Source organism: Heptranchias perlo, chromosome 19 (genome assembly GCF_035084215.1).
Source record: "Heptranchias perlo isolate sHepPer1 chromosome 19, sHepPer1.hap1, whole genome shotgun sequence".
NCBI classification, from domain to species: domain Eukaryota; kingdom Metazoa; phylum Chordata; class Chondrichthyes; order Hexanchiformes; family Hexanchidae; genus Heptranchias; species Heptranchias perlo.
In genome coordinates this window covers 13,997,283-14,016,325 of record NC_090343.1, presented here as the reverse complement: position 1 = coordinate 14,016,325, position 19,043 = coordinate 13,997,283, and the positions used below count along the sequence as shown (strand labels likewise).

General features: G+C 38.9%; 1 protein-coding gene across 3 annotated transcripts in view; it reads right to left on the bottom strand.

Annotated features, from left to right (window-relative positions):
- osbpl2b (oxysterol binding protein-like 2b) overlaps window positions 1-17,094 on the bottom strand; it is a 63,880-nt gene extending 46,786 nt beyond the window's left edge. Inside the window, exon 1 of one of the 3 annotated variants that reach the window (XM_068000361.1) lies at window positions 17,033-17,094. The gene's annotated coding sequence lies outside the window, so the exon portion shown is untranslated. Of the gene's footprint in view, window positions 1-16,472; window positions 16,529-16,600; window positions 16,683-17,032 lie in introns of those variants that run through there. The other 2 variants (XM_068000362.1, XM_068000363.1) reach the window with 2 other exon arrangements.
- Window positions 17,095-19,043: the final 1,949 nt, after the last annotated feature.

Below are 19,043 nucleotides of genomic sequence, written 5' to 3'. Positions count from 1 at the left end.
CTTCAACAAGAAGATAACAGATTGGTATAGGATGCAGGGCTATCCAACTTCCATACAGTAAGTGGAAGTCCTGTTAAAGTCCTGTTAAAATAATACTATTCAATCAAACTATTAGTCCTACAGTTTTTGCCCCTCTTCCTGTGAAATACTTGGCCACCATTTGGCAACTGTCCTAACTGACCCAAGGAGCTCACTATAATGGAAATCACAGGCACAGACACATGCCCCATCACTCTATGATTCAGCATTCCAGAAGTGTTAAACCACTAACGAACAAAAAAAAGTTACATATCTCCATGTTCGTGCTAATGACATCCTTGGAGGCACTAGCTTGGAAGGATTAGTGAGCTTGATGCTACGCAAGCAACCGGAACATGTACAGTTGGAACTGAACAGCTGGATGACTAATGCTAATAAATAATTCACTTCTTGATCGACGTAACCCCAGTGGGGAATTATTTTTAATTGGCAGAATAACCATAATTCTTGGCACCTATTTTTTTTAAATGAAAGGGATCATGTTGAGGCTATTTCTTTAAGCAAATGTTACATCGAGTCTATAGCACAGAAACAGGCCATTTGGCCCAATTGGTCTATGCTGGAGTTTATGCTCCACACGAGCCTCCTCCCTCCCTACTTCATCTAACCCTATCAACATACCCTTCTATTCCTTTCTCCCTCGTGTGCTTGTCTAGTTTCCTTTTAAATGCATCTACGCTATTTGCATCAACTACTTCTTGTAGTAGGATGTTCCACTCTTTGGGTAAAGAAGTTTCTGCTGAATTCCCTATTGGATTTATTAGTGATTATCTCATATTTATGACTCCAGTTTTCGACTCCCCCACAAGTGGAAACATTTTCTCTATATCTACCCTATCAAACCCTTTCATTATCTTAAAAGCCTCTATAAAAGGTCACGCCTCAGCCTTTTCTTTTCTGAAGAATCCCAGTCTGCTCAGACCTTCCTGATAAGTATATCCTCTCAGTACTGGTATCATCCATGTGAATCCTTTTTGCACCTTCTCCAATGCCTCTATATCCTTTTTATAATATGGAGACCACAACTGTGCACAGTACTCCAAATGTGGCCTAACCAAGGGTCTATACAAGTTTAACATAACTTCTCTGCTTTTCCATTCTATCCCTCTAGAAATGAACCCATGCTTGGATTGCCTTTTTATTTAAATGGCCTTATTAACCTGCATCACTACTTTAAGTGATTTGTATATCTGTACCCCAGATCCCTTTGCTCTTCTACTGCATTTAGACTACTATCCAAGCAATGTGGCCTCCTTATTCTTCCTACCAAAATGCACCACCTCACACTTATCTATAATCAAATTCATTTGCCAATTACACACCTATTCTGTATGTTTATTAATGTCTTCTTGCATTTTGACACATTCTTCCTTTGTATTAACTATACCCCCCAATTTGGTGTCACCCACAAATTTTGAAATTGTACTTCCGATTCCCAAGTCCAAATCGTTAATGTAATGTAAATTGTGAACAGTGGTCCCAGCACCGATCCCTGTGGAACATTACTGCCCACCTGTTGCCAGTCTGAGTAGCTACCTTTAACCCCTACTGTTTTTTGCTTTATAACCAGCTTGCTATCCATTCTGCTACATGTCCCCTGACTCCACATGCTCTGACCTTAGTCATGAGTCTATTATGAGGTACTTTATCAAAGGCCTTTTGAAAATCCAAATATACTACATCACCTTTGTCTACTCTCTCTGTAACTTCTTCAAAGAATTCAGTAAGGTTGGTCAAGCATGACCTTCCCATCTGAAATCCATGCTGACTATTATATTTTCATTTTCTAGATGTTTTTCTATTACATCTTTGAGTAAGGATTTCATTATCTTTTCTACCACTGACATTAAGCTAACTAGTCTATAGTTCCCTAGACTGGTTCTAGCTCCCTTTTTAAATACAGGAACAACATTAGCTATCCACCAGTCCTCTAGCACTATTCCATTTTCCGATGAATTTTTAAATATATGTAATAGTGCCTCTGATATCTCTTCCTTAACTTCTTTTAATATGCACGGATGCAATCCATCCGGACCAGGGAATTTGTCCTCTCTAAGTTTGACTAGTTTATCAATTATCTCCTCACTTTCTATCTTTTTTTATCTCTTCGTCTAATGTGATGTCTACCTTGTTAGTCTCCCTGGTAAATACTGAGGCAAAGCAACTATTCAATATTTCTGCCATTTCTCTGTCATTACCTGTGAGTTTATCTTGTGCATCCCTTAGTGGCCCTATCTATATCCTGAATTTTCTTTTGTTATTTGTGTCTGTAGAATATTTTATAGTAGTATCACAGTATAGTACAGCACAGAAGGAGGCCATTTGGCTCATGGTGCCTGTACCAGCTATTTGAAAGAACTATCCAAATAGTCCCACTCCCCTGTAATTATTTTCCCTTCAAGTATTTATCCAATTCCCTTTTGAAAGTTACTATTGAATCTGTTTCCACCACCCCTTCAGGCAGAGCATTTCAGATCATAACAACTTGCTGCGTAGAAAAATGTTTCCTTATGTCACCTCTGGTTCTTTTGCCGTTCACCTTAATTGTGGTTACCTTTTGCCACTGGAAACAGTTTTTTCTTATTCACTATCAAAACCGTTCATGATTTTTAAACACCTCTATCAAATCTCCTCTTAACCCTCTTTGCTCAAAGGGGAACAACTCCAGCTTCTCCAGTCTCTCCACATAACTGAAGTCCCTCATCCCTGGCACCATTCTATTAAATTTCTTCTGCACCCTCTCTAAAAGGCCTTGATATCCTCCCTAAAGTGTGGTGCCCAGAATTGAACACAATACTCTAACCATTGTTTTATAAAGGTTTAGCATAACTTCCTTGCTTTTGTACTCTATGCCACTATTTATAAAGTCAAGGATCCTATATGCTTTTTTAAAAGCTTTCTCAACTTGTCCTGCCACCTTCAGAGATTTATGTACATACACCCAGGATTCTGTTCCTGCACCCCATTTAAAATTGTACCATTTAGTTTATATTGCCTCTCCTCGTTCTTCCTACCAAAATGTATCAAGTCACACTTCTCTGCGTTAAATTTCCATCTGCTGTGTGAAATGTCTGCTCATTTCATCAGTCTGTCGACGTCCTCCTGAAGTCTGTTTCTATCCTTCACGTTGTTTACTATATCTCCCAGTTTCGTGTCATCGGCAAACTTTGAAATTATACCCTGTATACCAAAGACCAAATCAAAAGGTATCAATAAGAGCAGAGGTCCTAATTCCGACCTCTGGGGACCACCACTGTATATGTCCCTCCAGTCTGAAAAACAACCATTCACCACTCCTCTCTGCTTTCTGTCCCTTAGTCAATTTTGTATCCATGCTGCCACTGCCCCTTTACTATTTCTTTTTAAATTCCTTGATCATTTAATTTCATAGTTCCTCTTTGCTTTCCTAATTTTTTTTTGACTTCTTTCCTAACCTTTTCGTATTCCCTTTTGTCATCCTCTCCTTTATTATCTATGTACATAGTGTATGCCTTTTTCTTCAGTTTCAATTTTACCCGTAACTCTTTATTCATCCATGGTGCTTCATTATTGGCTAGTTTGTTCCTCTTTCTAAAAAAAAAATTCTCCTGAACTCTACAATCACAGTTTTAAATATTTCCCACTGCTGTTCTAACTCTGTCAAAATTTTTTCCAGATTATCTTCCTTAGTTCCATTCTCATCCCCTCAAGATTAGCTTTGTTCCAATCTATTACTTTGGTCATTGTCTTAATCATTACTTTAAACCTTATTATGTTATGATTGCTATTGCCTAGATGTTCCCCTACACTTATTTCTCTTATTTGCTCTGGTTCATTTCCCATTATTAGATACAGCAGTGATTCCTCTCTGAGTCTTGTATACACTGTAAAAACTCCATGTTTTAAATAATTGTTCCCCTCACTTTATTTTTAACAGTCATTTTATACTTATAGTCTATAACTGTATTTGCTCCCTGACCATTTGTTACCCTTATTCCTTACCTTGGTCTCACCTTTAATCTCATCTCCCATTTCTTTTATCTTCAGACTTGTTATTTTCACCAGATTCCTCCCCCAGTCTTATTAGTTTAAAGTCCTAGCCACAGCCCTATTTATACTTTCCTCTAGGACACTGGTCCCATTCCGGTTCAGGTGGAGCCCACCCCAGCAGTACAGCTCCTTCTTGACCCAGTGTCCCATGAAATGGAACAACTCCTTCCAACACCAGTCTTTCAGCCACACATTCACCACCTTAATTTATCCCTATGCCTAGCAGCATTTGGCTCAGGTAGTAATCCCAAGATTACAACCAACGAGGTCCTGTTTTTTTTAAAATTTAGTTCCTAACTTCTCATATTCTCTTAGCAGGACCTCCCCCCTTTTCTTCCCCATGTCATTGGTCCCAACATGGACCACGACAACTAGACCTTTCCCCTCCCATTCCAAATTCCTCTCTAGTTGCTGAGATATCCTTTACCCTTGCACCAGGTAGGCAACACACCCCTCTGAACTCTCGATCGGGACTGCAGAGGATGCATGATCCCACGAATACCCCATGATTACATCCTTTCTATTCTTTTTTTTTTTATTCGTTCACGGGATGTGGGCGTCGCTGGCAAGGCCGGCATTTATTGCCCATCCCTAAGAGGGCAATTAAGAATCAACCACATTGCTGTGGGTCTGGAGTCACATATAGGCCAGACCGGGTAAGGACGGCAGGTTTCCTTCCCTAAAGGACATTAGTGAACCAGATGGGTTTTTACGACAATCCGGTAGTTTCATGGCTATCATTACTGATACTAGTATTTTAATTCCAGATTTTTATTTTTTAATTAATTGAATTTAAATTCGCCAGCCGCCGTGGCGGGATTTGAACTCGTGACTCTGGATTTTAGTCCAGGCCTCTGGATTACTAGCCCAGTAACATAACCACTACGCTACCGCACCCTAATGCTCCTCTTCCCCCTTGGACTGCCTCCTGCTCCACTGTGCCATGATTAGCATTCTAGCTGTCCACCCCGGAGCTTGCATCCTTATCCTCAGATAGCAAGTACATTGTACCGGTTGGATAGGACCAGTGGCTGCAGGACCTCCTTCTCTCCCTCTCCTCGGTTCCCCTTACACTGCTGACAAAGTCACACTCCCTCCTTCCTGTACCTGTGCTTTCCTCTGAAGTAAGACTGTAATCTGGAGAAAACTATCCAGAAATTCCTCCTCCTCCCTTTTGTGTTGGAGTATCTCTAACTCGCACTCCAGCTCAAGGAATGGAGATATTTCCTACAGATATGGCAATCTGGGACAGTCTCACTATCCACAAACTCCCATATATCACTGTCCCGACAGGTAGCCTACACTGCCATTTCTAGTTTTTATTTATTTATTGGTAGTAATTCAATTCTAGATATAATACAATTATATGAGATCTAGATTTAGTAGATGGATTTAGCTTGATTTCAGATTAATTTGTAACTAATTAATCTTGTTTTTTGTTAATTAGCTTCTTTATTTTAGTATCCCCTTAACTCCTATTATTTGTGTACACCAGATTTTTATTTAATGCAATTTGGAGCCCTTTAATGTTGGTATCCTCTATTTAATTCATTTTAATGTTATCCCCTGAGATCTAATTAATTATATATTTACTGTTGCCCCTTGGTTTAAGTTATTAGCACTTCCTTCCCCCTCTGCACCTTATTACCACTCTCACCAAATTCCTGTCACTGTTTAGCAAGTCACTCCATTTAGTAGATTCACACAACTCTGTGCTTTTGCAGATCTCTCTAATATGTACCTTCAGAAACACACTAGTTTGTGAATCTTACTGTCACAGTGGTTCAATATGTTTAAGCATTCCTGCACTTTCTATTCACTCTTTCATTCATGGATGCGAAAGGATGCAGGTACTCGTACATCATTTATTTTATGCTCCAAGGCTAAAGTTTCTACTTTCAACAGAAGGCAGGCAAGACGATTAGAACAATTTCATGGTAACCAGCAAGTTCACACAGTAAGATAGGCGACAGTTTCTGTAACAGAAATACAATCATTCTGCCTAAACAGCCTGGAATGCAGTTAAACGAGCTGCGTCACTTCCTGCATGAAAACGGGCTGGCCAACAAAATAAAAAGAGTGCACCACCCAATGAAACAGCTCACATTTTCTGCAGCATGTGCATCTGAATGTTTTTAACTACTAAACTAGTTTGGAGGCTTAGCAACATTTATTGTACCAAATATGTTAACTGAAAATTTTGCAAGAAATGAGGCAAGTAATGCTATTTTATAACCCTCCCTAATTAAGCAGCGATGCTCCCTAAAGACCCATAAATCCGAATTAGGATGCAAAATTAAGATAAAGAGAAAAAAAGCAGCTCCATCCTATGTTTTCTTTTAATACAAAGAAGAAATTATGAATTTATTAGAATATATGTTACACTACCACAATCTTGTGTCAGCCTCAGCTCAGTGGTAGCACTCTAGCCTCTGAGTCAGAGATCGTGGGTTCAAGCCCCACTCTAGGCTGACAGTTGTGTAGTCCCGAGGGAGGGCTGCATTATCAAGTTGAGGCGTTAAACTGAGGCCCCATCTGACCTCCCACGTAAAAGGTCTCATGGCACTATTCGAAGAGGAGCAGGGGAGTTCTCCTAGCTAATATTTATCACTCAACCACTAAAAAAATGATTTGGTCATTCAACTCAATGACTTTTGTGGGACCTTGCTCTGCACAAATTGGCTGCCACATTTCCCCACATTACAACAGTGACTATACTTCAAAAGTGCTTCATTGGCTTGGGGAGATCCTGAGGTTGTGAAAGGCGCTATATAAATCCAAATCTTTCTTAAAATACAATGTTACCTCAATAGACCTGCCATATGCAACCCTGAAGAATGAGGAACATGACTATTTTACTTGTCCATTATGATAAAACAAGCTAAGCAGCAAGAGAGGCTTTTCTCTCATTTGTACTCATCTCCCACTTCAATGTGCCACTTTCCTTGTCTAAAGGCTAAGCAGGGCATTTAGAAGGGAAACAGAACAGTCACAATCCTAAATGCAATCAAAGGAGATATAAGTATTATGGTCTGGACATAAATGTGTAATCATTTTAACCATGAATTACAATTAAATTAAACTGTTTGTAATTTACTATTTGGACGTACAAATTAATCTAGACAAAATGGTATTAAATAAGCATATATGCAGGCATTACTGTTTATTTTAACTTCTTTTTTAAAAAAGGAACTTCCTTGTACTGTCTGATGCCTTGCAGCATTAGAATGGATACAGTAAATGATTGTAACTAGTCTAAAATAGGTTGTATTTTGTAGATCAGGTGAAGAATGCAAAAGAGAAGGGTTATAAGTTAGTTTAAAGCATACTGCATATCATGAATTCCACATTTAGGCAGCTGTATGAATGAGAACATGGTTTTGGCTTGAATTACAGAAGATACAGACATAAAGCAGATCATAAAATTAATATGAGGAATAATTTATCCAGAACTTCTACAGTGGTCATTTCGAAAAAAAGACCCAATAAAAAATAACTTCAAGCCATGTATAACATGATTAAAATATTTTTAAAAGTTAGGCTGATCAAAATAAAGCCAGTTCATATTTAACAGAAATTCAATAAATTGTTTACACAAGACAGTAGTGATTTCTTTACTTACAAGACTTTTTTTTAATCTAGATAAACAATCTTCTGATATCAGTTCAAATTTCACGTGGTACAAATGCTAACAACAGTTGTTCAAATACAATTTGCACACTACTGAAAGACCTACAATGATAAATGTGTACAGGAGTGAGGATGCTTATTCTACTTGATTTCAATTTATTTTATTAAAAAAACAAAAACACTGAACTATTCATATCAGAAGCACTACTGCAGATTGCATTAGGAGTAGGCTGTGAGAAAGTGAATTAAGATTGAAACATCAAGTTACTGGTTTAGAATTGGTAGTAACTTTTTTTTTGTCTGCCAGATGTCTGACTCGTGGAAATCCATTTGCATGTTAAAAATCTCAACTCAAGCTACTGAGAAATCTAGATCCATGAAGGGTTTCTGTTTGTCCAATATGGAAAACACACAAATGTCATAAGGACACATGTCTCATTTACTCAACCCCAGAGAGCTTTCAAAGGCTTAGTGCTCCCTTTGTGTGTGCAGGGGAACTGCTGTAGTTTATCTAGCCAAAATCATGCATGTTACTAGAGTTGCTTCCCACTGCTTGTCCAGCTAGACTACCCTACCTATTGGGGCAGTGGTTTGTAGGGGCTTCTGGAGCAGAGTGGGAAGACTTCTAGTCTCCAGTCACAGGTATAACCTTCCTGGTTTCTTTAGTGAGCAAGTCCCCAACCCTGACATACTGCATACCTGCCTGGTTCAGACATTGGAATATCAAGATGGCCACATGAGCTTCCATTTACTGCCTCAGCTATTCCCTCCCAAGTAGGATGATCACGAGTTGGTTATCAACCAGCTGGGTTTAAGGCCTCATTAGGTTGACAGCAGGTATCAGGAGCTTCTCACTTTACCCATTATAAATTCTTATGTCCATATGTGTGACAACACACTTCAGTGAAGTAATATGAAGTTTTTACTTCATTATTTTGTACATCTGAGCCAGAACTTGCTCAGAGCAGTGTGGCGACATTTGCTGCAGCTCCTGCTAATTAAATGGATGAATTTACTCAATGCAGGCTCCGTGGCATAGACTTGCGCGATTTGGAAGTTTTCAAAAAAAATGCACGACATCAACCTGAACTGCGTGGGTTAATTTGCATGGGAAATGCCTGAGAATGGAAGACACGCCCACAAAATGTCAGGAAGACAAGTCACACCCACCAGCAAGCAAAATTCATTCATTTAAGAATACAAGAATAAAAATTTAATTTTTTTTTTAAAAAGCCAAAGAAGTAATTTAATTGAATTAAAGAGACAGAAGTAAAAAGTAAAAAAAATTTGAAATTTTAAATCTTTAAAAAAATTTAATGACCAAAAAATATTAATGAGTAATATGAGGCTTCACATTTTTAAAATTTAATTTTTAATATTTGTTTGGCAGTCATTAAGAGTCATGACGCTTTTAAAAAGTAGTGTAGATCTGGTATTTTTCAGCATACCTTTTGGTGGTGTAAATGGCCATGTTCCAGCTAGACAAGTTTACGATTTTTCCGTGATTTCCACGATTGCAGCATGCGATGCCCCTTTAATTCGCAGCTGTCAAATCGCTGGTGAACCAATAGCAGCAAGTTCACTATTTCCGGGTTTTAGTGCGCATGTGCAATTGCGTGAACTTACTCCTTCAATTCGCCAGCAGACACAGAGGACGTCATTCAGAAATGCTGTTCTCAGGTGAGTAATTTCTGCCCCAATGTCTATTCCCATGTTCTCTTTTATAATTGTTTCTTCTGGCTCAAAAATACACAAATGATTTCTGTGCACCTAAATTACTGATTTATTTTATTATTTTCAAAACTTCAATCATGTTGTTCTTAATCCTGTCAATGCAGCCAACAAGTTGCCTTGTCAGATGTGCAAGACTGTGCCCATATATAAAGGTAGGATGATGGAACGTATTGGTTTGTAGAACATCTATTCATTATAGATGTACTGCTATGGTAATCAATCAGTTTGCCAATTTATTTGCTTAAATGCAGCCAAAGTGATTTATGGCAACTTATCCCATCAGTGAATCTGAACATAATTTGCTTTAAAATCTGTTCTCAAATACTACTCTGAAGGCCCAAAATCCATGTATTCATGAAATTAGTGCCAGTGTCTAAAAGTTAAGATGATAACCTAGAAATGTGGGCACGCTCATTATTGGGCTGGGAGCGTAAATGGACGCTACGCAGGGTACGATCCCTGCACCTGAATGGTCCAGCACGGGACACCCCCAATATTGGGCCCCAGGCCTCATTTCCATGAAGTGGGCACTGTCGGCAGAGCAATTCCTGCTCCTCCCGGATCCACATTGAGGTAAGTATATTTTTAAAACTTACCTTGTTGGTTGCAGTCTGGTTTTCCGAGTGCAGCCAGCTGCCTCAAGGCAAACCCATCTTGCAGTGGGAGCCTCAAACAGGCATTGGGCCCTTTGCATAAGCAAATAAGGGGCCCAATGCCTGTTTCAGGCGTGAGCCGATTTTTTGGTCTTTACCAATATTGCGGGCGGTGCACATCCAGTTCATCTAGCTTACTGCCTGCTATATTGGCAGCTCAGGATGCTGTTTAGCACCTGAATTTCTAGGCTGATGACTCTTTAGAGATGTTGCTTAGCATAGGTAAAACCATGTGGTTTCATCCATCCTAAAAAAAGAGTAACAACCATTGCTCTGCTCCACTAAGAAAGTGGATTGACACACCACTATCCTGAGGCCACCAATCTACCTGGCAGTTAGTATGTGAAAAATACGGTCAGCTAAATGCACAGGATTACAAAAGAGTACCAAGCAGCACTTATCCTCAACAAGCAAATTTATTAGTTAAGGAATTCCCTATAAAAAAGGTATCTGTTCCTAACAATGTATTGCAGAGCACAGTTGTATTTCTTGTAACTGCAACAACAGCAAGTACATAATCTAGCCTGGCACTTGAAGGAGTGCTGCACTGTCAGAAGTGCCATCTTTTAGAGAGTCTTTAAACTGAGGTTCCCTCTTGCCCTCAGGGGGATGTTAAAGATCCCATGACACTATTTGAAGAAGAGCAGGTGATTTCTCAACCAACGCTACTAATGTTCAAAATAATGCCATGGGATCTTTTACATCTACCTGAGGGGACAGGTGGGGCCTCGGTTTAATGTCTTATCCAAAAGACAGCAGCTCCGACAGTACAACACTCCCTCAGTATTGCATTAGTGTTAGGGTTAGGGTTAGGGTTAGGGTTAGGGTTACAAACCCTAACCCTAACCCTAAGTATTGTTCATCCTTTTTAATGTTAAATAAATTTGTCTGCTGGTTTATAGCCTGAGTCGTGTTCCAGTACAAGGGGATAACGTGGTAGGCAATATTTTCCAGTAAACCGAAATACAGTAGCAAAGGTTGTTCTCTGTTCAACCCATGGATCCAGCTATATTTATCTAGGTAATGACACATTTTATTTCATAAGAGATGCAAGGTTTGCTCAAAGGAGTGGTCACTGATATTGAACCTAAGTAGAATATCTGATGTTCAAACCTAAAGAAGGGGAAAAGGGAGGTGCTCCATTGAAAGGTTAAGTAGTTAAAAGCATACTGTTACTAGATCTACAGGCACTATGCAATATCTGATAGCATAACCCTCAAAGTCTAAAATTTGAAACCTGAAAGTACTGAACTGGTGATCTTTCAAACATTTAAAATGTCTTTGTCGCTCCAATTTTCTGCCCTTTCATTCCTCGAAGCACTAATTCATGCTGGGAAATGGTTCATTTCTACCATTTTGCCCCTTTACTGAGTGAAGGAGCAAAATAATAAAATGAAAAATTGTTAATTGCAATTGATATGAATGGCAAAATTTAATTCATCTGAGTGATTCACAAAGTAGCCTGGGCCTGAGCTCAGGTTAGCAGAAACTCATGAGATAGAGATTTATGTTTTCTTTTAACTGCAAAAGATCTGATTTTTAACAAAAAATTCACCACAAATTCAGCTCACCCAAGTAGCCATTCTTCATTTGTAAGCGCAAACAGTGATTATGCTTTTCCACATGAAGCATGACAGCTGAGCCCAATCTTGTTCTTATCGGAAATCTACAGGAGGAGTCACTGCGTAATGATTAAGATTGGTTGTTTTTTTCCCTCCCTCCCCTCCCTAAGCTAACTATAGCACTTCTATTGCTGCCTAGCTGATATCAGTTGAACTAGTACAGATTACAGGTCATATCTGGGATCTTGTGGTCTGCAAGGCTCAGTTTCACACCTGGAAACAAATTTACCAAATGCAGCTGTCCAAGGAATTAAACATATATACTAGATTTCAACATCAGAGAATCTCAACTATACAGGAAACATTTTAACCCTATCAGATTCAACTTCCAAGGTTTAAAATGCTTGGGCTATGTTAGCTATTTTGGTAATATTCTAAAATGATGATAGACATATTTCTTTCTGGTTAAATGTCCATTTTGCAAATTTGCATCAAAACACACTCTTGGTGAATCCCTGGTTAAAATATCAAAAATCTAATCTGTTAAATTTGGAAGAAAACATAAACCTGCATTTCATGACTTTCTGCAAACCTGGGCTCGGGCCTTAGCTACTAGGTAAACTAAATAAATCAATTAGAATTGTATTTCTGTGAAATGTTATAGAAGTTACAACATAAAAACAGGCCATTCAGCCCAACCAGTCCTGATCGATGTTTACCCTCCACGCGAGCAAACAGTTCCAATCACATTTACCCACCCTGTTCCCGTATCCTTGCAATGCCTTTTACTTCATCTACCAATCCAATCTAATCTTGAATGTTAATATTGTTCTAACTAACCCTGGAACTAAATTCCACAGCCTCGTAACTAATTTCTATAATTTTGCCCCATAATTTCACTCAGTAAATGCTACAACAGTATAAGCCAATATCAAGTAGCTTGATCAGTAGCTTCAAAACTCTACTTCAACTTTTCCCAAGAATGCTCCCATTGATTAACACAACAGCATGAGGGGAGGAAAACTACATCTTTCTCGTAAACAAGTAAACTTTTGCATGTGTGCTCTCATTTTTAGCAGAAGAATTACTGATATGAGCCACTTCTGTAACAAGATAACCTTTAAAAAAAATCCCAAACTAAGGCCACAAATGATTGCTCTCACCATAGATATTCAACTGGAAGATATTAAATGCATTGTCTTTGTTGAATTTGACAGATCATGGAAGAACATGTTCTGTCCTCAAGTCTGTGATCTATCCTTCATATCAATACAACACCCACCCCCCAAAAAAATAAAAATACGTTCATGTTGAACTATTTTTTCAGCTACGCAGATCATACTATAGCAATTTTACCTGGTCCACCAACTAAGTACTGAACACCATCGCCTAAAAATAATTTTGATCTGTTCTAATTGTATGCAAGTTTGAGAGTCTGTGTTTTTTTTCCCCCCAGTCCTATGACAGTTGGGTGCTTTCATGCTTCATCTCTTCAAAAGAAGGCTTTCACGCTTCTGGCCCTGTACCTTCAATCCTCAATATAAATACTGGGGGGAAATTTCCTTGGTGCAGTAAAGTAGTAAGCAAATCCTTTAGAAATGGGTTTACAATTTTGTTACATGTAGCACAGTAAATCTTCATGAGCGTTTACAGTTATGAAGGCCTGCCTGAGGTTTTCAGGATTACGATAATGGGCTGTGATGTATATTCCTGCCAATAGCAAATAATTTGTAATAGGTTTCTTCTAGTGTACATATGTTCTACTAGATCAAAATTACTTATACTCTGTAAAGCCCTGATATTATAAAATAATTAGAACATTAACAAGCTATCGTATATTACCCTCCCGATACAAGTGTTAAAACAAAAGTTTTCACTTGCAGTTCCCCAATTTTCATCAAGCCATCTCACAGCTGGTGGCATACCCAGTACATTTACTTTCTATTGCATCTTGTAACAATCAAATAATAAATATGCTAGGAACAGAGCCTCTTTCTAAATAAATCAGATTTGTAATTGCTGTGCCTCATCATAGCAAAGCATAAACTAAAACTATGTTGATGAAGACAGAATCCCAAGACACTACTTAAAAGGTTCTACACACCCCTGCAAATTAACTGGTGAACCTTCAGGTGGGAGTAAATTTCTTGCTACTACTTTGGGCTAATCTATCACGCCATCACCAAAGTCATATTAAAAGGAAACTAGAGCTGTGCCAAGGTAAACTGCTTAGAAAATGCTAGCACACACGCTTTGGTCAACAATTCAGCATGTTGACATTTTAAGCTGCTGCTGATGATAATAACTAGTAGATCTCCCATGGCTTTTTTCACAATAGTCTTGGGGTCCTGGGGAGTGATTTCTGAGGTTTATTATTCCTGCTGCCACAGGACAGTGGTTTACTCATCACTAATAAAGAAAATTTACTGAAGCAATATATCACATGACCTTGATTTAAAAAAGGTATTGCACACCAAAACACAGATATAAAAGAAGGGAGGTATGCAATTGTCTAGAGAGGGAGGGGGATACACTTGGCTGAAGTAAAATGGCTGCATCAAGTCATCTTTTGGCCAAACCGATGGTCTGGAAGGTTTTGTATCTGTGCCTGTAATTTTGGGGAATAAGACAAATCTAGCTGAATAACCAACAAAACCTCAATGCCAAAACTCGGTTTTAACAATTAGGATTTTATCTGGAAATGTAATAGAATATCTTTAATATCATAGCAGGCACTTATGCATCAAAGCAAAAAAGGTCAAATGACTTGAATACTATCAAACTTCTCCACTATTTTTTCCAAAGGAGACTTAAGCTTGTCTACAGAATTTTAAAAATGTATTGTGTAGAATACTTTGAAATGTTGAGTTAACTTGGAAAGGGCACCGTGTAAATATGTATTATTTTAGCTTGCTGATTAAAAAAACATAGGTCTCAAATAAATGTTATACTATTTACTTACTACTTTACAAAACTTGTTTTTAAATGCAAGTAACTGTTTGTTCTTCCCTCCCCAAAATCTTTTATTTTGTGGTGTAAATAACTGGCATTGTATGGTCTTACTGTATAATGTAATAAATGTATGGTATTTGCAGAAGCTGCCAGTAGCTTATTTATTACTTTCTCTACTCCTTTACTTCCCATGGCAGATTTGTGGTTTTTGCTGAAGCTGTCATTGATGTAGCATTGCCCAAGGAGGTTTTTTTTCTTCACAGCTATTTGTACATTTTTCTCACAATTGTTTGTAAATTTTCTGTTCGGTTTTAATATAATCTTGGTATTGTAGTTCCAAAGAAGCAGGGTGCAAATAATAGCTCCTATCACATGCACGGAGTTTGTTCACAGTAGCTAGGACTCTCAATTTTCTACATGATTAACATGATGTACACTGGGTATTATAGTTCCACAGGAACAGAGTGAAACTTCAACCCCCATAAAGCATCTACCTCAAGGAATTTTTCTATAATAGTTGGAAATCCCTAAACCAAGTGAAATTTACAACTCAATCATCATACTTCCAATTAGATCATCAATCCTAGGGCAAGTTTATTAAATGTTTAGAATTGTGTATTGTGTGCTTGTTATAACCATTTAATGTTAGATGTATACACATACGTGAATAAGGAAAATGGCAACTTAAGAGTATGAAGAACTTGGTTGGTTTTGTGGTACTTGCTGTTAATGAATGGTATCTTTGAGGGAAAAAAAAGTTTACTGGTTATTTGTTTATCCTTGATATTGCTTACTAATTTTGATCCGTTCTCATTTAGGTAGTCAATCAGATATTTGATTTGAGATTTATTATGTGATTATCTAAGCCAAACATGATGCAATGAATGCTTGCTAGATGTTTAATAATATGGACTGTACAGGATTGACTATTAGGATGTCAGGAAAGCTCAATGGTAGGTTCATAAGAATGTTCATTTGAACGGTGAAAAACACCCAAAAATTCAATTACAAACTTTGTCCTTCCAACCTGGGTTATTTGTGTCTGGATAAAGCATTTTGAGCTGTGTAACACTAGGTCTTGGCTGAATTACTGCACGTTATAGGTCTGTCAATTTACTAGAAGCATAATTTGCATAGTGGCCTACCAAATGCCAGGCAACAAGATAAACTCTAGTTAATATTGTAATTCAAGAGGTTTTCCATCAGCTAAGAGTCAAGTTTGTGCTTTCAAGTGTAAAATCTCAAGTTGATATTACTGTAATTGTGGTTATCTACTACTGCTTATATATCGAATCTCAATTACATTAGCAAAAAGGCCACAGTACGTAATAAGAGAAGGAAGAAAAGAAAAGGGAAATCAATCAACTGTTAAAATGTGTGCAGACTGAAAATAGATTTGATTTCAGGTGACCTCGCAGCAACCAACGAGACTGATACCAGAAAAGGAAACGCTGCGAGAGACAAATAGTCGACTATGCAATGATGGCTGGAAGAAGTTCTTCAGCATTGTGTACTGATAATTTAAACATTAAAAACGGCACTTCGACTTGAATATATCATCATTTATCTCCAAGCGCTGTAAACTTTTAGTGACCGAACACATCGAGGGCCATGTTTCTCGACACTAAACATGTACCAACATACAGGCATAAAATAGATCGCCTTGCTATGTGGGGTGAAGCAAAACTAAAGTGAACTGATGTGTGGATAATCCCGCAATGGGCGTCTAAGAGTACAGCTGAAGAAGGCCTGTCCGCAGGGCTACTCAAGGACAAACGCTGACGTCCTCTTTATGGAAAAACACACACATACAGGCAGCCAATGTCTCCGGCAACGTGCACCACAGATGACACTTTGTGCGAATAAACGCTACCTTATTACGTCCTCATTACTCGTTTGTACCTTCTTGCTTTTTGTTCTAAGTTGATTTCTCCTCTTAAGGAAAAGATGGAACACATTTTAAACAAACAAAAAATAAATAAATAAATGAACTACCTGTACCTTGTTCACCCTCTGATCAGATAATACGCTCAACATCCAAGTTGTCAAGCACTCAAAAGCAGCACCAAGGCGGAAACGCAACCGCCCCGACTGAATGACAGCGGCGTCGTCCTATCGACGTGCGCGTTTGAGACATTGACGAGGTAGTGTGACGTTATAAAGCCAATAAGAAACGGGATTAGAGGCGGGGCTTTCAGGTGGGAGGGGGGGGGGAGGGGCGGCGGACGGATAGCGCGCACTGAAGGTAGAGCTTCGTCAACCGCCAGTCCGTGCTTCAAATCGACGCCGTGATTTTTTTTTTAAAAAAACAGAAGTGTAGGCCAGGTGGCAGATAATGACAGTTAAAGGTAGTCACCCCGCCAGAAGCACGCTTGATGAACGACTGACAAACGCTGCCTTATGTGAGGCCGAAGGTGAGACGCAGTTACTCACCGCGGGTTGTCAACGGGCCTGTCCGCGAGCCGCCGTCATTCGACCAAAAACAAACGACTGGGTGTCAACAGCGGGTAGTCACCACTTATCGCGAGACTTCAACTCGCGGACCCGCCTCCACCCAGCCAATATTTGCTAGGCTGCAGCCTTAAAACCAGTTTCAGCCAACAGCTTGATGATATTGATGTGGAGATGCCGGTGATGGACTGGGGTTGACAATTGTAAACAATTTTACAACACCAAGTTATATAACTGGACTATAACTTGGTGTTGTAAAATTGTTTACACTTGATAATATTGTCTAGGCTGCAGCCTAAAAAACATTTTTTTATTACTAATGACGCAAAATGGTTATTAATGGGGGGGAAATGCCAATCGTTTATTTTAAAATACAAATCAAATGTTTAAAAATGAAACCTATTTTCAGTCTGTCATTCTTCAAATAAACCTGTCTATGTATATTTAAATAGGTTTGCAATCTCTTTAAATAAGACTCCTATAGTCTTCATGTCTCCGTTTTAGCAGCTAAACATCACAACTGTTGTAAATAGTCTACTAGTGAACAATGTTTCTGTGCTGTAACATTCTATGACTTGCATCTTAAGCAAGCTTTGTAAAGTAAATGATCATAAGAACAAAAGAAATAGGAGCAGGAGTAGGCCATATGGCCCCTTGAGCCTGCTCTGCCATTCAATAAGATCATGGCTGATCTTCGACCTCAACTCCAATTTCCCACCCGATCCCCATATCCCTTGATTTCCCCTAGAGTCCAAAAATCTATCGATCTCATCCTTGAACATATTCAACGATTCAGCATCCACAGCCCTCTAGGGTAGAGAATTCCAAAGATTCACAACCCTCTGAGTGAAGAAATTCCTCCTCATCTCAGTCTTAAATGGCTGACCCCCTCATCATGAGACTATGCCCCCGGTTCTAGATAAATATATCGGAGATCTGTATCTTTTTCTATTAATGTATATAATTTTACGTGACCTTTTCAGGTGATGAAGGAGATAATCTCCGAAAGCTTGTGATTTTCAAATAAAACTGTTGGACTATAACCTGGTGTTGTAAGATTCCGTACATTTGTCCACCCCAGTCCATCACCGGCATCTCCACATCATGGTCCTTAGACTTAGGCCTTAGAGTTTTTGAGAGTGAAAATAAGTTTTGGCACAAAAGAAACAACCACTTATGAGAGGCAACATTAGTAATGGAAGAAATGTGGGTGATCCATTTAGAGTCAAAGGAGATTGCGAAGTGAAGAATGTGAATAAATGAAGGTAAGAGGTTAAACCACTTATCGCAAGACTTCAACTCGCGGACCTGCCTACACCCAGCCAAAAGAAACGTGAAGAAACTGAAGAATTAAAAGAAACAACATTTTCATTGCCACAATAAAGGTCATGAATTAGATCAAGGTGTAGCAATTTCGCCATTGCATTGTGAGGGGACTAGAGGTTGTGAGCACTGAGGCAATGTGATCTGAAAAACAACAACATGATTTATATAGTGTCCCTCATTTCTCCCAAGGACTTTACCAGGGAGATGTGTGCCCTGATTATAAAAGAGTGGCAAAATTGGGGCAGCGCTCCTTTGTGGTGCAGGCACACCCACACCTGTCATGGGGAAGGCTGGCCTCACAAAAAATTGTAAGACAAGCTACTTCCCTTCATTAGAATATGCTCCTTTTTGCCCTGCAAACGAACTACTTGTTTTGTGAGGATATGGATGCAAGTTGCTATGTGGACAAAACTGTCCCTTTCACTGAGAACTCCTTGGAAGTCCTGTTGAATGAGGTAGGCACAGGAGTGTGGCTCTTTTTGGAGCAGAAGGCCACCCTCCTGTAAAGATGAAAGTGCAAGCTGCATGGAGACAATGTGAATGCAGACTCTCAAGTCTCATACTTGGGAGCAAATGAGGAAGAGATTTTCCAGTAATCTGGAGAAATACCAAGTTAAGCGTACATGCCTCTACATACTTGCTCTTCACTCATGGAAGGCATGGTCCT